This window comes from Rosa rugosa, chromosome 2 (assembly GCF_958449725.1).
Source record: "Rosa rugosa chromosome 2, drRosRugo1.1, whole genome shotgun sequence".
In the NCBI taxonomy this organism is placed as follows: domain Eukaryota; kingdom Viridiplantae; phylum Streptophyta; class Magnoliopsida; order Rosales; family Rosaceae; genus Rosa; species Rosa rugosa.
The window spans coordinates 59,980,744-59,987,496 of record NC_084821.1 but is presented as its reverse complement, the minus strand read 5'-3'; the positions used below and the strand labels follow the sequence as shown (position 1 = coordinate 59,987,496).

General features: G+C 40.8%; 1 long non-coding RNA gene across 1 annotated transcript; it reads right to left on the bottom strand.

Annotated features, from left to right (window-relative positions):
• Positions 1 to 29: 29 nt before the first annotated feature.
• LOC133728949 (uncharacterized) lies at positions 30 to 2,323 on the bottom strand. The gene is made up of 3 exons (XR_009856113.1): positions 1,971 to 2,323; positions 1,222 to 1,297; positions 30 to 293 (listed from the first exon to the last, which is right to left on the bottom strand). It is a non-coding gene; the product is annotated as an uncharacterized LOC133728949 (long non-coding RNA).
• Between the last annotated feature and the right edge of the window lie 4,430 nt (positions 2,324 to 6,753).

Below are 6,753 nucleotides of genomic sequence, written 5' to 3'. Positions count from 1 at the left end.
AATTAATGTCACGCCCCGGATTTTGAATAACAAATCCAAATCCGAAACATGAATTAATACAACTCACATAAATACAACCTGAATTTTTTTCTCAAAACAACCACACTTCACACCTCTCAATATTACAATAAATCAAATCCTCAAGTTAATTATTACAACACACTCTCACCAAATCAAATTCTAAGGCTCAATGAGCTTAACTCACCTCACTATTACAAATGCTGTATAACTATAACAAATACTCTAACCGGCTCGATCACCGCCCTGATTCTCCTGACCTGCAGGATTACCCGCTACACCGTTTGAATAGTGTACCGGGATTGCAACAATACAAACCCGGTAAGCTTTTTGCAAAGCTCGTATGAGTAAACGAAAGGATTGCACGATTTAAAGTAACACAATCAACTCAAGCACATTTTAATTTTGTTTTGCATAAGAATTGAAGTGTACAACGTCACTTCAAGCATCAATCAACTCACATCTCATCATGACTACTCAAAAATAAACAACTTCTTACTCAATATATACTCACAGGCTTATGATTTATTTATATAAATCATCCCATGCAGTATATTATACTTACAGGCTTATGATTAATTATATTAATCACCCCATTCAGTATATCATACTTACAGGCTTATGATTAATTATATTAATCATCCCATTCAGTATGTGATGTCATACCCAAGGGCATATGATAACTCGTTTATCCCCCAAGCAGTATGATGGCAGACAGACTAGAGCTCTAACTGTATCGTAAAGTGTCACCTGGGCCAAGGTTCACCTTACGAATGACTGCTTTTCTCAATTCACTCGACTCCTCATTTAATTCATCTCAACGACTCAACTATCGCACTTTACTCAATTACCCATTATCATAGACAACACAACATCTAAGATAAATCACATATTCCAAAGGGTAATGCTCAAAATATAACTCAGTAAATCACACCATCCAATATATATTCCACGTAAATATATATATATGTAGTCACCCACACAAGAGTGACCACTAATACCAACTATAGTTCACATGCAATAAAATCTAGAAATTCATTTTTTTTATAGTTAAATACATTTTACTTACCTATGGACCGTAGTCGATCAAGTCCATATAATTTAAAACAAATATTTATTTTCATAAAACAATTTCCACAATTTCTCAATTAAATAAAATCACCGAATTTCGGTTCGTGAATGAACCATGTGCGATTTACTCACCTCGATATTCCCGCTGCGTCTTCAGTTTAACACAATACACACCGAAATCGCTCACCCAAGGGAGACCGTCAATCACCTAATCACACATGACCTTAACTTAGCCAATAACTCAAAAACATATTCAAACGACAATCCAACGGTCGGATCGAAATTAAATGATGATCCAACGGTCGGATCCTCACGGATCGCCCTTAGGATCACCCTCCAAAAATCATCACGAAGATCCAACGGTCGGATCTTCCTGAATCGTCCTTACTAACATCTTCACAATTTTATACGAAAATCCGACGGACGGATTCTCACGAATCGCCTCCCTAATCACTGTTTTGCATTTATACGAAGATCCAACGGTCGGATCTTCGCCCATGACCACACAAAGTCACTGGGACAGTCATAAGATCATCATATCAAAACTACAAGTCCATCTGACGGTCCTAACTTCACATATCACAAATCTAACGATCGAAATCGATCGAAACTTAAAAATTCATAACTTAATCATACGATATCCAAAAATTGCATATAATATATCAAGATGATCGTATTGAAATATAGAATCTAAAAATGCACAGAAACTATATTTTTGACCCCCGGAGGTGGCCGGAAAGGGCCGCCGGAATTAGTGGCAGAGCCGCCGCCGACCACCGCCAATGGTGTCGGGGCCGGGCTGCTCCTCTTCCTCTCATCATGCTTAACAACTTTCATAACTACCATGTAAGCTGAAAATGACCGGAAGTGGTTGAAATTACCTAAAACAGTCGAGGTGGCCGGAAAATTTCCAGAATCCGGCGAAATTTGCAGAATCCGGCAAGGCTTGATTTCGACGTCAAAACTTCAATTTCAGGCTTCGATCCCTTCTAGAGAGTTGTTAAGAAACTCAAGGTGAACTCATTGGTTCAAGAATCACAGAAAAATATGGTCTGTAGCTCGAGATATACCGATCGAAAGCTTCGGTGGTCGGAAAAATTCCAGAATCCGGCGAGCTTGAGTTTCGACGTAAAAACTTCAACGAAACGCTTCGATTCCTTCTGGAGAGTTGTTCAGAACTTCAAGAAGAACTCACTAAGCCAAGAATCACATAAAGAGGTGGTCTGTAACTCGAGATACACGAATCGAAGGGTTGTTTGTCGATCTAAACCAGTCGAGCTCCGATGAACGTGAAATCGTTCTTCCCAGGTCTGGTCCTTCTTGGTGCTTGTTCAGAATGTTGAGGCGAATCCAATGAGACAAGAATCAAGAGAATTGGCGGCCTGTAGCTCAAGATATCGAGATAGAACCAAATCGAGCTCAAACCGGAACCGTGTCCTCCGCCGCCACTGCCGGCCGTGTTGCGGTGCAAGGTTGCCACTGGTAGCTGCGCAAGAACGAGGTGGAACTATAGGAACTGGTCTGGTCTTGATTGGTGGTCGGTGGAGGGAGAGATGAGTTGATGAAGATTGCTCTGTTTCTTGGATGGTTTTCGGACGTGAGACAGAGAGAGTGAGAGAGAGTTGTCTGGTATGATTGAATGATTATTCAATTATGCATAATCATGAATGATGATTAAGACACCGGCCTTGAATCAAGGAACACCCTTCCTTTTAACAAAGGTGTTTGCCACCAACTGTTTTGGTTAAAAGAAAAACCGGTTATTACAATCTACCCTCCTTAAAGAAATTTCGTCCCGAAATTTAAGCGCAAGTTAATTGCTCTCGATTACGGTTAACCTAACCATCGAATCTCCATCTTTCCCAAAACTGTAGTAATCGACAAAGCCGCAGCCCTTTGTATAAAAATACATTCCTATGGCCACTAAATCCTTTCATCACAAACGTAAACTCACACAACAAGAATTCACAGATGAAATCCTCATTCCCACTTAAGTCATCAACATGACATTCCTTCACCGCATCATTTCTCAAATTTTCAACACAACAATTGCCTCAAGCAACCCACACTCAAATCACCACGTGACATTGCACATATAGCTGTTTTCACACAGATCGTCATCCTGTACTGGCATACAAGCACAGTAAACACTCCCACAAAGCGTTTCGCTACTCAATTAGCATCACTCAAAACAAATCATTCTCAAAAGCACGCCAATAAAACATGTCACCCAGTGATGATGACTTGGGCTTGCTCAATCCTTGGGCTAGGCATTAGGGCTGGCCAATTGGGCCGAAGAAACCGAACCATCCACATTTCGAACCGGCCCGAACCAATTTGGGTTTAACATTTGGGCCTACCATTCGGGTCGAACAATTGGGCTTACTATTTGGGCCTACCAATCGGCCGAACAATTGGGCTTACTATTTGGGCCTACCAATCGGCCCACCGACTTCCAGCTCGGCTACGGTATGAAATTGTACATACCGTAGGTATACCGTATATATGTATGCATACCGTACAGACCGTATATACGTATGCATATCGTACAACTGTATATACGTATGCATACCGTACAGACCATATATACATATGTATACCGTACATACCGTATATACGTCCGTATATCAAGCATATACGGGATCCAAAAATATTTGTAAGAGGTAAGGTTCGAACTCCCGACCTCGAACACGAAGGTTTTGCTCCCAACCACTGAAGCAAGAGCTGCCTTCATTAATATATGCTCACGTGTTATATTTATTATGTCATAAGCGACATAAATAAAATAACGGGGGAGGCAAGGTTCGAAACCTCAACCTGCTGCACGAAACCTTTGTCCCCAACCACTGGAGCACAAGCTGTGCTTAATATAATGTGTACAAATGTTATACTTATTATGTCATAAGCGAACATAATAAAAATAAACGAGAGGCAAGGTTCGAACCTCTGACCTCTTGTACAAGAGCCTTGCTCTTCAACCACTAGAGCACCAGCTGCTCTCGTTACTATCCATGCAACTTCTTTTATTTATTCTATCATAAGCGATAGAATAACAACAAACTGTCGGTACACTCCACGTGCCACGACACGTCTCTTCCGTGATTTACGGAAAGCAAATCACTTTCGGCTAAAGCTGTCTGCCACAGCGTCTCGAGGTTCGGCCTGTCCCCTTACACGCTCAACACGCGCCAACAGCTTTTCCGGGTTTCGGGGCGACTTTAATCCAACGCGTGGATTCAAATTCTGAGATCGTTCATCCAACGGTGGAGATCTGCTCACCTTGTTCTATAAATAGGTGCATTCTGGAGAAAAACTGTTCACTCCAAAAGAAAAGAAATTTTCTTCCGAGCTCAAGTCTTTCTCTCTCAACTCTTCAGCCTTTCTCTTCTCAAATCCTTTCTTCATCAATTTCGATCCTTCTCTTCTGATCTTCTCTCCCATCTAGTTGATTCAATCCCATCTTTCCTCTGAACTTTCAGATCTTCAATCTTTTCCTCCAAATCTTCAATCCTTCTTTCTCAGATCTTTTCTTCCATTTGAAGATTCGATCTCATCTTTCCTCTGAGAATCTCATATCTCCAATCACCAGTTCAACAACTCCAATCCTTCTAACAAAATCTCCCTCAAACACTAAACCATGTATTCCTCGATTTTCACATCCTCTCACTCCATGACCCAAGAGCCACGAACTCTGCAACTAATGGAGCTCCAAACCCCGCAACAAATGGAACCACAACAACAGCAACCAACAGAGGAGGGAGGAAACACCCAAGCAGCTGGAAGTAGTGCCAACATGGATTTCTGGCGAAGCCGTACCAGGTGGATTCCTACTCCAGAACAAATAAGAATCCTCAAGGATCTTTACTACGTCAAGGGATTTAAGTGCCCAACTACAGAGCACATTCACGAGATCTGCCTCCAGCTGAACCAGTATGGACATGTTGAGGGTAAGAACATTTACTTTTGGTTCCAGAACGTCAGGGCTCGAGAGAAGCAGATGAATAGGTGTAATCAGGCTGCTCCAGTGCCCATGGAAACTAGTTCTCTTGGTACTGGTGGATCCATTGATCTCAATTTTGGGTCCACTGGTTCTACTGGTGCTGGTGGATCCATCGACATCAATTTTGGGCCAGCTGGTGGATCCATTGACATCAATTTTGGGTCCACTAGTTCTACTGATGATGGTAGATCCATTGATCTCAACTTTGGTTCCACCTATTCTACTGGTAATGAAGGATTTCTTGATTTAAATTTTGTTTCATATTCTTCCTCACACTTCAACACTAATACCAGTACAACTCTTTTGGCACAACAGGAGGACAAACATCCCTGCAACAACGAGGAGGAGATCACCAGGAGGTTCAAACTCTTCCTCTGTTCCCCGTGCACGGCGAGGACGTCTTTGGTAACCTGAAGGCTACTTCCGAGGAAGGTAGCGCTTTTGGTTACTATTCTGGTGGCTCAGGCGGTTACCACAGTGGCTCAAACGTTTCTCTTGAGCTCAGCCTCAATCCATCCGGAGCTGCTGACTAGGCTTAGTATAGCATGGTCCTCGTTTTCCTTTTTTTTTTTTTTTTTTTTTTTTTTTTTTTTTGTAATGTAAAATCAATAAGATGGTGTGCATGTTTTCTTTTCTTTTTGTTTAACCAACAACAACACCAAGGATCGAACCTTGGTCACCCAATACTATTTTCAAAACCATAAACAACTCTACTGCACACATCTTTCATAATGATGCAATAAAAACAATCACTCAAAAAGAATCCAACAATCAATTAAGTCGCATCGAGGTCTAGCTAGTATCCTCTGAGTCAAACCAAACACAACAATTTCATCGATAGGATTAGGGATTTATAAAGCTAAACACATCCTGAGTTAGCTAGGAAAAACCCACGTCTTTAGAGTTACTCTTACAACTCTTATAAAATCTCAACCATTTCCTCTATTAATTGCTCCATTAAACTTACCACAATTCATACCCTATGAATTTACGATTTAGAAACCGAATCAAACTCCATATCGCATAGTAATTCACTTGAACCACTATGGATACCCAACAATGTCACTACAATCAATACCCAAAATTGCACTTAACCATTTCTCCTAAAATCCATCACCACAGAAACACACCCTCATCTAATAACATTTACAGAGAGTTGACTCTAAATCTCCCCATTATTTACCGACCAAGATCAAACTCCATTTCAAAACTTTAAGTGTCCCGCCTACTTAAACTTAAAACACAAACAACCTCAAATTCACTTCAGTCCAACTCCATACTACGATCCAAAACTTAAGAAAACTAGTTCACAAAATCAATTTCCTTCACTTAAATAAAACTATGTCCACAAGTCATAGTCAGGTCAACAGACCAAGGTGTCCAAACGGAGAATTTCCAATCCAGTTGTCTTTGTGAAACGCAAAATATCAATCAAAATGATGCTCGCAACATCAACCACGTATACAAAACATGTTCCTCGGATCTCGATTTAAATTTAGAAATACTAAAACTACCACTAGTCCCACTTCAAATAGCCCTTAAGATTTTAGGTACTCGGAGAGAACTCAAATATATAGTCGTTCGTCTCAATCACTCAAACACGAGATCAAACTCCGTTCTCGCACCTCAAACTCTGCTCAACAACTTACAAGCACATGGAAGAA